The 13,698-nt window shown below is 41.4% G+C and overlaps 1 pseudogene; it reads left to right on the top strand.

The window, feature by feature from the left end:
- The first annotated feature begins 991 nt into the window (after positions 1-991).
- On the top strand, positions 992-2,391 carry LOC105883118 (proteasome subunit alpha type-7-like pseudogene; annotated as a pseudogene).
- The last annotated feature ends 11,307 nt before the right edge of the window (positions 2,392-13,698 follow it).

Raw genomic sequence — 13,698 nt, 5'->3', positions numbered from 1 at the left:
TCTCATTTCTTCTACATTCTTTGGGTTTAATTTGGTTCTTTTTCTAATTTCTTGAAATAGCTATTTATGTCACTGATTTTTCAGCCTTTCTTCCTTTCTAATATGTAAATTTAAGGCTTTAAATTCCCATTTAAGCATGGTTTGAGCTGTAATGTGCAAACTTTGCATATATTCTATTTTCTTTTTCTTTTTCTTTTTCTTTTTTTTTTTTTTTTTTTTTGAGACAGAGTCTTGGTTTGTTGCCCAGGCTAGAGTGAGTGCCGTGGCATCAGCCTAGCTCTAAGCAACCTCAAACTCCTGGGCTCAAGCCTCCCGAGTGTCTGGGACTGCAGGCATGTGCCACCATGCCCGGCTAATTTTTTCTATATATATAGTAGTTGGCCAATTAATTTGTTTCTATTTATAGTAGAGATGGGTTCTCGCTCTTGCTCAGGCTAGTTTTAAACTCCTGACCTCTAGCAATCTGCCCGCCTCGGCCTCCCAGAGTGCTAGGATTACACCACGCCCGACCTATATTCTATTTTCATTAACATTTATTTCAAAGTATTTTCTAGTCTCTGTGAGCTACTTAGAACCGTATTGTTTAATTTCTAAATATTTGGAAAATTTCCCATTATACACACACACACACATATTTTAGAGACAGTGTCTCAGCCTGTCACCTCAGCTAGAATACAATGATGGATCATAGTCTACTGCAGCCTCAAACTCCTGGCTTCAAGTGATCCTCCCACCTTGGCCTCCCAAACTGCTAGGATTATAGGCGTGAGCCACTGCGCCTGGCCAGAAAGAGATTATTAAAATCACTCACTATGATTATATATTTGAATGCTTTTTCTTTTAGCTCCCTTAATTCTTGCTTTATCTACTTTGAGACTGTGATATTCAGTGCATATATATTTAAATTTGGCTCAGCTGCAGCATTAAAAGCTGGAGCATGGGAAGCTGGATTGGAATTGTTGTATCCCCATGCAATGGCGTATGGGTATAAAGGGGCAATCGCTCCACAGACGGACACTTTTTCCAAGTGGAACGTGCCCAGGAAGAGGTGAAGAAAGGACCCACTGTGGTTGGAATTCGGGGCACCAATGTAGCTGTGATTGGGGTAGAAAAAGCTCTGTTGCCAAGCTTCAGGATGAAAGAGCTGTGAGGAAAATGTGTGCACTTGATGACCAGGTCTGCATGGCTTTTGCAGGACTGACTGCTGATGGGAGAGTAGTAACAAACAGAGCCCATGCGGCCTGCAGAGCTTACAGTTGAGGGCTCAATCACTGAAGAATGAATAAATTACTTCATAGCAACTTTACAGCAAAAACATACCCAGAGCAATGAACAAATACCTTTGGTATTTCTGCCTTAATTGTAGGTTTTGATGATGATGACATTCCAAGATTGTATCAGACAGATCCCTCTGGCACTTACCATGCTTGGAAGGCAAATGCAATAGGCCAAAGTGCTAAAACTGTTCAAGAATTTCTGGAAAAGAATTACACAGAAGATGCTATAGCAAAGGACAATGAAGCCATCAAATCATCAATAAGACCTTTGCTAAAAGTTGTCCAGTCTGATAAAAAAAAAAATTGAACTTGCTATGATAAGAAATCAACCCTCAAAGATGTTTAGTGCTGAAGAAATTGAATGAGTAATTGAAATAAAAAAGGAAAACAAAGAAGCAAAGAAAAAAATCAGAGAATTCTTAGGATGACCACCAGGAACTTGAAATTTTTCATTGTGCTGCTTGGAATTTTTTAGTGAAGTCTTAGAGAAAATAAGTTACTTTGCAACGTTACATTTAGTACTTCTGTGCTGTTTTGAGAATGCCAGATTTGTGGATGTCCTCATTCTGTTGTATAGTCAAACGTAAGTTAGTGTGAAGATTATCTTTGAAAAGAGATTTCAGTAACTGTTGAAAGCGGTTATAAATCCACATAAGCCAGAGACTAGATAACTTGTCCAATGTATTACTTTTCTTCATATATGAAAATTTAATTAAGAAAAAACATCTTATTTAAAAAATTAATAATTTGGTGATGTTTGAGTATTGACTGTCAGTCAAAGAGAGCTGTTCCAAAATAAACTGAATAAAATATTGAGTTGCATTTCTCATTGAATGACAAAACATCCCTGTATTGATGAATTCTCAAAATTTTGTCATAGCCTTCTTCATTTTTAAATACTTTGTCATATTGATTTTACCTTTTCATTTTATAAGTTGCAATATATTGTTTTGTTCCTGAAAGAAATATTAAAAGCTCAATCAAAATGGGCAAAACAAATTTTTAATTTATTATATGTTTCTGTTGGGTTGACCTCGGTGTCATTATGAAATGTATCTCTTTATCTCTAGGAACGCTTCTTGCTTAAAATATAATTTGTGGGTTATGAGTATGACTTTACCTACTTTCTGTTAGGTTTTTCCCATTCTTTTACTTTATACATCTTCATATGTCTCTTATAATTTTATTGTTCAGAGATTTTATTCTAATTTTGGAAATTTTTATTTTTTAATTATTTCCTCCATTTTCATTTAATAACTGACATATATGATTTTATATCTATTATTATTATTATTTGTTTTTCATTTCTCACTTCTTCTGTGTTCCCGTTTGTCTCCTTTTTTTGCCTTCTTTGTTCGTTATTTAGTAGGTTGAATAGAGTCCCCCCAAACTTTATGTCCATCCAGAACCTCAGAATGTGACCTTATTTGGAAATATGGTTTCTGTAGATGTAATTAAAGAAAGGATTAGAGCGGGTTGTAAATCCAATGAGTGTTCCCTTATAAGAGACAGGAAAGGACATACAGACACATAGATAAGGTCATATGAAGACAGAAGCAGAAAATAATGAGGCCACAAGCCAAGGAGCCACCAGAAGCTGGAAGAAACAAGAAAGAATCCTCCCCTGGAACCTTCGAAGGGAGCATGCCCTGCCAGCACCTTGATTTTGGCCTTCTGGCCTCATGAACTATAAGAGAATAATTTTCTGTTTTAAGCCCCCCAAGTTATGGTAATTTGATCCAGAAGGCCTAGGAAACTAATATATTTTTACTATTAATGTTTAGATATTACAACATGCAACCATGACTTAACTAAAATCTTCTTTAAATTACTACTCTTCAATCAGGCAAGAGAAGGAATTAAAAGTCATCTAAATTGCTAAAGAGGAAGTCAAATTGTCCCTCTTTGAAGATGGCATTATCTTATACTTAGAAAAACCAAAACACTCCGGGGGGAGCGGGGTAACTAAAGTTGGCAACAAAATATTATATATTTCAAAGTAACTAGAAGAGGGGATTTGGAATACTACCAACATATAGAAGGGATAAATACTCAAGGGCATGGATACTCCAAATAGCCTGACTTGATCATTATACATTCTGTGTGTAAAAAGCACTCACATGTGCCCCCATAAATATGTAAAATATTACACATTGATTAAAACATTGGTTTAACTATTGTTGTTTTGTTTTGTTTTGTTTAGAGACAGGGTCTAGCTCTGTTGCCCAGGCTGGAGTGCAGTGCCGTCTTCATAGCTCCCAGCAACCTCAAACTCCTGGACCTGAGCAGCCCTCCTGCCTCAGCCTCCCAAGTAGCTGGGACTATAGACACAAGCCACCACACCCACCTATTTTTTTTTTTTTAATAGAAAAAGGGTCTCGCTGTGTTACCCAGGCTAGTCTGAAACTCCTGGCCTCAAGCTATCCTCCTGCCTCAACCTCCCAAAGTGCTGGGATTACAGGGTGAACCACAGCACCCAGCCTAATAAAATTCTTAACAATTCCCAGACAGTGTAAGGATCTTACAACATGTTAAGTCTATTTACCTTCTATTCTGTCTTTTCTATTAATATTGTCATGTTTTGACAAATTCTACGTATAATTTAAAGATTGAAAACATAATTATTAGTTTATACAGTTAAAATTAATATAGATTTATATAGATACTTATTTTTTCTGTTGCTCTTCATTCCTTTCTGCATTTCCAACTGCTTCCATCTGGGTCATTTTTCTTCTGCCTTAAAAAGTCCCCTTTTTATTTTGTGTGCTGCTAACAAATTGTCTGTTTTTGCTTGTCTGGAAGTATCTTTTTTTTATTTTCATGTTTGATGGATACTTTTATTGGGTGTAGAATTCTAAGTTGTCACTTATTTTCTTTCAGTTTGTTTAAAGGGTCATTCTGTTGGCTTGGGCTTCCATATTTCCTTTTGAGAAGTTAGTGACAGTCTTATTTTATGTTCCTTTGAAATGAACATGTCCTTTTTATCTGGCTATTTATAGTATCTGCTTTCTTTCTTTGGGTTTCAGGTATTTCTCTGATGAGTTTTGGCATCTTTTTTTTGTGGAGAAGGGTTAGAAAAAGACTTTGTTTTTTATGAGTAGTTTTAGGTTCACAGTAAAATTGAGCAGAAGGTACAGACATTTCCCATATACCTCTCTGCACTCACATATCCACAACCTTCCCAATTTTTTTTTTTTTTTTTTTTGAGACAGAGTCTCACTCTGTCGCCTGGGCTCAAGTGCCATGGCGTTGGCCTAGCTCACAGCAACCTCAAATTCCTGGGCTCAAGTAATTCTCCTGCCTCAGCCTCCACAGTAGCTGGGATTACAGGCATGCGCCACCATGCCTGGCTAATTTTTTCTAATATTTTTTCTAATATTTTTAGTTGTCCAGCTAATTTCTTTCTATTTTTTTTGGTAGAGACAGGATCTCACTCGTGCTCAGGCTGGTCTCAAACTCCTGAGCTCAAATGATTCTCCCACCTAGCCTCCCAGAGCAACTGGCCAACCTTCCCAATTATTAATGTCTCCCACCAGAGGAGTACATTTGTTACAACTGATGAACCTATATTGACATCATTATCCCCCAAAGTTCATAGTATTGTATATTCTCTGTCTTTAGGCAAATGTATCCACCATTACAGTCTCATACAGAGTCATTTCCCTGCCCTGAAAAATCCTCTGTGCTCCACCTGTTCATCCCTCCTTCTCCCAACCCCAACAACCCCTGACCTTTTTACTGTCTCTATAGTTTTGTCTTTTCCAGATTGTCGCAAAGTTGGAATCATATTGTATGCTTCCTTTTCAGATTGGCTTCTTTGACTTAATAATATGCATTTACGTTTCCTCCATGTCTTTTCATGGCTTGATAGCTCATTGCTTTTTAGTGCTGAATAATATCCCATTGTCTGGATGTACCACAGTTTATTTATCCATTCACAAGGATAAATTAAAAAGTTCCCTTTCTACTTATTCTAATTGGAGTTTTTCATTCTTCTTGCAGTTGTGGATTGCCTCATTCATTAGTTTTGAAAATTATTGGTCATTATCTCTCTAAGTATTTCTCTTGCCTCTTTCTCTTTCTCTTCTCCTTCTGGGTTTCCAGTTACACAGATGTTAGGCTCTTTTGCCATGTCCCGTATTTTCTTTTAGGTTTTCTACATTGTTCCTTATTTTGTCTCTCTGTGCATCAGTCTATATATTTTCTTCTGACCTTTATTCCAGCTTGTCAGTTCTTGCTTCAGCTGTGCCCACTCTGCTGTTAAACCCATCTACTAAGTTATTTATTTGTATTATAGAATTACTGTTTGATTCTTTTTTATTGTATCCAAATCTCTATTGAAATTATCCATCTTGTCATTTATTAATGACACTTAGACTTATGAAATCACAGTGAAAGTCCACGTCTGGTAACTTCACTGTGTGGCTCTATTGTGAATTTGTATATCTTATCTGTGTTTCTCTTAATTTTTACCCAGTTTTATCTTTTTGCATGCTTGGTTGCTTTTGACCAAGTGACAGACACTATGAAGATTTGTGGAGATATTTTCACGCCCTACAAGATTTTATCTTCTTCCAGAGAGAATTTACTTTTCCTCCTGGCAGGCAGTTAGCATAGGAAGCAGATCGCTGTGGATCAATCTGGGAGGGATAAGATTCCAAATGGGATGTCAGTTTTCATGAAGCTGATCTAGCCCTGCAAGGGTCCAAACTGGAAGAATGGCGTATTTATCAGGGCCTCTCTTGGCAGCTGTGAGCTCCAGTCTGTCCTGTCACTGTGTCTCCCTGGACTTTTGTGCTTACCTCTTGGCATTTGCCACCCTCCCCTTCAAGCAGCATTCGTACAGCCTCAAGAGCAATCTTTCCAAATGGCTTTTCCATTTCATACTCCCTGCTCAAGCCCATCAGTTACTCTCTGATTCATAAGTCAATGATCTTCAAAGGGTGTTCTGTGGAAATCTTCTGAGACCTCTGGTAGAGGCGTGGGAAGGGTCAAGCTGTCAAAAGGCTTGTGAACCCTGCCCCACCCCCCACATCCCCACACAGGACAGTTTCTCATTGATCTGATTTCTATATTGCACTTCTCGGGTTTTTATTTGAAGAAAGGGGCTTGCAGCTAAAATGATTTGATAGCACTTGACTTAGAGAAGAGCACCTAATTTGTGAACATGGTGTACAAACTTACTTAGGATCTGATCTCAGCCTTCTCTCTCACCACTCATCCTATCCCATGATCACTCACCATTCTGACCACACTGAATTTTCTTGTCACTTTCTGTGCATGGCCCCACTCCTACTTGCTTCCTACATTCTATTTCCTGTCTTGAACATTCCTTGACCCACCTTGTGTGCTTAGCAAACTCTTACTAATCCTTCTCTGTTCAGCTCAAGTTACCTGCTTTGAGAAACCTTCTGTGACTCCTGGGAAAGAATCAGCACTCACTCTTCACTCTACTGAACTTTGTTTTCACATCCATCCCCTTATTGTTGTTGATTTGCACATCCACCTCCCACTAGACAGGGAGCTCCTTGAGGCAAGACAGCAGCTTAACCCTAGGCAGTTTTTCTTGAACAAATGACCTGTTTTCCTAGGACAATTATAATTTCAGATATTCTCTCTTATCCAGGTGAATATATAAAATTTCCCAGATTTTTTTGTATTTGAGGTCCAGATTAGATCCAGACTATCTCTTAGCACCAGTAAGTGACACAAAAAATATTTGTTATGCTAAAACCCTGGGTTTTTTTTTTTATTTAGAAAATATGGTTGCCTTGATTATATACACTTCATGCCCAACACCCAACACTGGACTGAGGACCCAGTAAGTATTCAGTATAGACTTGTTGACTAATTCCTGCTGTGTGGGTTTTGTCCCTAGCCAAGCTAGAAAGGACTTGGTGTCCCTATAAAATATTCCTAATTGCATCTGACTAGCCTCTGATGTGACAGGCTTCCTCTACTCTGAAAGTCATCAGGCAGTAGTGTATTCATTGTGAGGTCATCCACAATTGATGACTCAAGGATCAGCCATATAAACTTCAAAATCTCTTATAAATATGAGTCAGAATCTGAGTAATAAGCTTGCTTCTATTATAATTAATAATGTCATTGCTGGGGTGGGCTGTGTTTTGCACATAAGTGGTTCCTGAATGTACAGGGTGAGAAATATAATTTTTGTATCTAGAACACTATTTTCAAAAGCTGTGGAGATCTTAGTTATGAGGAAATTCAATAACTGTAGTTATTAAATTTTTAAAATAAAGCTAAAACCAGAATCTAATGCTTGTTTCATATACATCTGGATTTTCCCTTATTTGGAGTTTGCTTAAAGTATGGCTCAACTATATTCTTTCACTGTACTCATCTCTGCTGGTCCAAGTGCCCTCACTCCTGCCCTGGAGAGTCCGGGCCCAGAGCCTGTCACTCTGCCAAGGGAGCCTGGAAGGCCTTGTTGTTCAGTCCTTCATTGCGGTGACTCAAAGCTCTCACCCCAGGGCAGATGCAGAGGCCCTGGAACAGATCACTTTCTGAGCCGTTGTCAGGCACTGACACCCTTGTAGGCAGGTTTTGACATCAGCATGTCAGAATAAATGAGGCCACAGAAGGTTCTAGAAAGCATGAATGACAGTCACGGACATCAGGACACTAAAACTTCCTGCACACATTTGCCACATGCCCATTCTGCCCCTGGCTCTCTAATACCACACCAGGATCTTACCTCCAGGCTGGCTGAGGGTGATGTCGTCATGGTGGAAACACAGCAACACCTGAGACGCCCGTAGGTGTGCTTCTCAGAGGCACAGACACCCTGGGAGGGAGCTCCAGAGTGAGAGGGGGTGTGTACACAAGAGAGGGGTGTTGAAGCATCCAGTCATCAACTTTTTTTGTAGTTAATAAGTCAAAACGATCTTTTAAAATTAAAACGACCATGGAGTTTCATAAAGGAGAGTACAAGATTTACATGGATTGTTAAAGTATGACAATTCAGCACAACTTCTGGCTTGCTGAGGGCCAGTTCAGGCAGCATCCAGACCTACAGGACACACGTTCACTTTTCTCTGCCCTTGGGTGCGCTGGTGTAGGATTTCTGCAAGGCCCTGGTCTACAGCCAGACATTCCTAGAGGCCTCTGAGTCTCCCAGCTCCCAGCAGAAGATCTGGCTAGGTCCTCAGAGCCCTGAAAACCATCCCCCTCTGCAACTTTTGCTGAGGGATTCCTGTCAGGGACTTGGCTCTTGCTCTGTGGGAGAGACTCCAGGGCACTTTGCTACTCTAACAGCTTCAGGGTAACATTCACTGTCGCAGCCCCCAGACAGTGTATGTGAAGCTGAGCTTGAACAGACACCACCCGGAGCTCGAGGACACCTGCCCCAATCCCTGGCCAACTTTCACCAAGCCTTTGTATCAGTCAGGATAAGCTTCATTAAGCTGTGGTAACAAGCAACCCCAAAATCTTGCGGCTTATTACAGCAAAGAGTTTCTTGCTCATGCTACATGCTCACTATGGGTTTGCTAGGGATTCTAGTCAATGTCTCCTCCCTCCAGGATGCAGGCTAACACAGCAACTGCCTTCTCGAGTATTGCTGGTCACCACAATAGACAGAAAGAAATCTTTGGGGGGCCCCAACCTGTAGTTAAATACTCAGCCTAGAAATGATATATTTTCATGCACAACTCATTGACCAGAACTTGTCACGTGGCTGAACCCAAGCAGAAGAGACCAGAAAGTGCAACCTAGCCATGTTCCTCAAGGGAGGACAACTGAAAATATTTGGTGAACAGCAATGACTACCATCATCTTTTTGAAAGCCCTAAGCCTGAACAGTCTGGTCCCAAGGGAAAAGCTCAGACCTCAGGAACAACTGGGAAAAACAAAGTTCCATCCACACTCGCACTGCTGTGCCTGCCCAGGTATATGAAACAGCCGTGGGGTGCATGGATCAGTAGCCCCTACATCTATACAGTATGAACCACATTTTTCCTGCTGCTCCGATCCTCTGAGTTGACAGGTGGCTTCATGTTCGCCAGCCTTTCCAGGCTACTTCTGGGTAAGCTGCAGATGCTCCATGGCTACCTACACTTAGTTTTTTTTCCAAGAACACTCAGGAGAAGGGTGGAGGGGGTAAGGTGACAGTGGTATTAGACGAGACAAGAGGGATCATTCTCAGGACCATAGTTTATCACAGCACATCGAGCAATCAATTAAGGCTTGTACTAAGTCATCACTTTATGTTCCCTACACCTACCCTGTGTTACATACTGCAGGAGAGATGAGAAGTAAGAACAGTCCCTGCTCTCAGGGAATGCATGGTCTATGAATGAGTTAGAACACTGTATCTTACCCCGCACTGTCACCTTTCTCTTAGTGCTGAATGAATGGTACCAATAATAAAAGTTATTCGAGTTGGGACAGGGAAGACTTTGCTGCAGGCTTGATTGGAATGAAAAGACTTCATGGGAAGAATTAGGGCATGAGACGGTCTGGGAAAGATGGGAGAACTTTAGGTGGGCAAGAGGAGCAGGGATAAGTATGAGGAAAGGCACAGGAGTGGAAATGTTCATGCCCACTTATAACACATGTGTGGACAGGCTGAGCCGTAGTGAGGAATGGAGGGAAAGGCTCTGGAAGACCTCGCATAGCAATCCAAGGAGGTTTGCCTTCCTTCTGGTTGAAAATGGAGGGTGAAGGAATAGCTAGCTACCAGAGATGCTTTGCAGTAGATCCCTGTCTCAAGTGCAAGGTAGAATGAGTTGTTTTCTAAACTTGGCTATCTTCAGAGCTCCACCCTCACCATCACCCCAACTCCTATAAGGAACCTGTTAAAAATAGATCTTCTTTTAAAATAAGTGTTTTCAGGCCGGGCACAGTGGCTCACACCTGTAATCCTAGCACTCTGGGAGGCTAAGGCAGGTGGATTGTTTGAGCTCAGGAGTTCGAGACCAGCCTGAGCAAGAGCAAGACTCCCATCTCTACTAAAAAAAGTAGAAATTAGCTAGTCAACTAAAAATATATAGAAAAATGTAGCTGGGCATGGTGGCACATGCCTGTAGCCCCAGCTACTCAGGAGGCTGAGTCAGGAAGATTGCCTGAGCCCAGGAGTTGCTGTGAGCTAGGCTGATGCCGTGGCACTCTAGCCCGGGCAACAGAGTGAGACTCTGTCTCAAAAAAATAAAATAAGTGTTTTCCACAATACTTAGGACCCATCCCCTAGAGATTCTGATTCAGTAGATCTGGGATGTGATCCAGAAATCCATATCATTCACAAGCTTCCCCAGAGACTCTGATAGAGCTGGTCAGAGAACTAGACTAGGTAATTACTACCTAAGAATGGCCCTGGCACATCTGACTCAGTGTGTCAAATGTGCATTTTTTAAAGCACACTCCTAAAAATGCTCTTACTTCTGATCACTTTATTCCTGCTGTGGGTGCAGTCTCCCTCCATTTAGGCTCAACACCTTAGCACTGTCTTGGAATTCTTCTTCACATAAACCACACACCCAGTTGGTTGCCCCCCTCTTATTGCATATCTTTTACAGCTCTCCCAAATCTGTTCCTTCCTCCATTCCCACTGCTGCTGCGTTTCATCAGGTCCTTCTTCACCCCCTGCCTGGACTCTTGCAGTAGCCTCCTGACTAATCTCTTACCCTCACGCTGCCTTCAGGTGAGTCTCCCTATCAGCGCCGTATCTGGGTCACTTCCCGCTCCACCACAGTTGGCAACTCCAGCACCTCAACCTGAGTAGAGTTTAAGCGCCTTCGCGTTTGAGTGTGTTATATGGTATGGTTCAGCCTATTTTCCTTTGCTATGCAAAGTCCTGGCCAGACTAGACCACTCTCCTTCTCCTAAAATGCTTTGTACATTCCTGCCTCAACTTTTTTCTAGGCTGTGACCTGGCTCGTACTTCTCCTACCACTCTCTGGTATGAAATGCTCTCTGCCTATTAAAACTCCGCCCATCCTTCAAGATCCAGCTCAAATTTTATCTATTCTATAAAGTCTTCCCTGTTTGAAAAAGGTTATACACACACACACACACACACACACACATCTCACATATTTTTTTGTCAGTTGTGTGCTAGGCAGTTTGTTAGTCTTGGGGAATACACAGGTGAGCAAGTTGTGTTCCTTGCCCCAAAGGAGTCTCTAGCCCAAAGGGCCAGAGTCGGCGATGGGGACATGTGCTGGAAGAGGCCCATGAAATTTAAAGACTTCTCATCCCCACAGCTTCCTTTGAAAGAATGTAACCCAAGGCAATTCTGTCTACATAAAATTGCTGACAGTTTTTGTCAAGTACAGACAGTTACGCTAACACTGCTGTTCTGGCCTCCAACACCTCTGGGGGCCTTGGCTTTCTACTCTGCTCAAAAGGGGCACCCCGTGTTGAATGGTAAGAACCAATCCAATAAGATTCTCTCTTCTGGGGAGAATTCCTTTGGGGGACACACAGATAGTCATTCGCGCCCAGACTGCACCGTATCCCGCTGCTCACATGCTCCAGGAGGGACGCGACACATCTGTCATGGAAGCACTAGTTCCCCCAGAGCCTGTATCACCATGGAGATAACACCTCTGTTTCCTTCAACAGGAATAAGCCTCCCTTTTCCAAGGTAATCCAGGAGCAGCTCTTCCAGGCAACATGAGAGAGACTGACCAACACATGGTGGTCACGAGAATGTAAGCAAATTAACATGCACAGTGACCAGTAAATAAGCCACAGTGAGAGAAGAGGCAGCGGTCTTCAACTGGGTCCAGTATCAAAGCAAGCTAGTGGTGAAAAGAAGGCCTGACCCAGGGACATTTACAGAATGATCTAGTCCAGTCTCAGTTTACATAGGCAAGGAGAGCCCTGAGAGGCTGGCTGACTTGCCCAAGGACCTTAACCATTTAACAGCAGAACCTGCAGGCTTTCTGATTCCCGGTGCTCCCCACGACACCCCCAGTGCACATGTCCCAGCCTAGACAAGGCTTGGCTATGTTCTGATGTCTTGCTGCCTTATTTTTTAAAAAAAAATCCAGTACTTTACAATGAATCTCAGAAAGCAGCTTAGGCTTTAGAGTGCCTCCCCTGTACCAGTTCTGCACCTACTTTTAAATTTGTAATTTTATGAGGTTTTTTTCTTAATACTGTTCCCCCAAATTATGTAAGCTTCATACCCACAAAACATGGGTCCAGCTCTGGCAGAGGGTATGTTACTTGGGAGGGGAAGGAATCTCATGGAAGAAGGGCTAAAGGAAAAAAATAAGAAAACGACAAGGGAAAGAGTCCCCTATAATCCATGGGATGAGTATGTTGCCTTTTTACCCTTTCAGGGATTTACTCCAAAATGATGCCGAGGGCTCCAAGCAGGAAATAGCTATAAAACATGATTGGGAGGGGGGTAATCCCTGAGAGCTGGGAGGCATCAGAAACAGCTAGGTTAGGCGGAGTGCAGTTGCTCATGCCTATAATCCCAGCACTTTGGAAGTCTGAGGATCCCTTGAGCCCAGGAATTTGAGTTTTCACTGCTCAATTGCAGTGAGCTATGATTGCACCACTCACTCTAGCCAGTGTGACAGAGTGTGACTGTCTCTCAAAAATAAATTATATCCTTAATGATAGCATTTTAAAAAAAAATAAAAAATAAATTAAATAAAAATAAAGCAGCTAGGTTAGATCAGTGAAGAGGAAAGTCAGGCGCAGGGAGCAGACTGGAAACAATATGAATAAGGTCTTCCCCCATGACAACTCCTGGGGCAGTTCCATAAAGAAGAATGCAACCAACTGATCCCCTGGGCTGAAGAAGAGAAGAGGGAGAATATTGACCCCAGATCTAGAGCTGGCAAGCCCAAAAGAGACTCCGCAGCAGGTGGTGTGCAGGTTCCTCCTTTTGGAAGGAGTCCCACTTAGGAGCCGCAGCTCTGCAAGGCAATGCATCTTTGTGACCACAGGGAGGCTGCATCTCAGGCGCCTTCCATCTGCTTGCTCTGGTTCACCTCTTACAGAATTCAAAAATTTAATTTATTTTTCTCTCGTTATTTAAAAATGCTGTTCTTGTTATTGTAAAATAAAAAAGTGAATTGAAAAAATGTTAGAAAATGCATGACCATGGCCTGTGGTCTCTCTATTAAAGAAAACTACTTAGATTATATGTTGATGTATCTGCTTCCAAACTTGTCTAAACATTACATATACACAGTATATAGTGTTAGATATAAACATTATGTATACGGGATTCTGTTTTTGCTTATATGTATGTGCACATTCTATAGGAGAATATATACGTACATATTATTATAAAACAAAAATGGGATCATTCTGGACAGGCTGCTTCTCTTAAAATATCATGAGCATCTTTCCCTACCAAGTTCAATAAAATAATTTTAAATGATGGTATTGTGTTGTGTTGTTCATCCCATTAAAAAAAGATTTACTTTAGGCCGGG

The sequence above is a fragment of the Microcebus murinus genome, chromosome 9 (assembly GCF_040939455.1).
Source record: "Microcebus murinus isolate Inina chromosome 9, M.murinus_Inina_mat1.0, whole genome shotgun sequence".
Taxonomy (NCBI): Eukaryota; Metazoa; Chordata; class Mammalia; order Primates; family Cheirogaleidae; genus Microcebus; species Microcebus murinus.
This window is presented reverse-complemented; position numbering and strand designations above follow the sequence as displayed.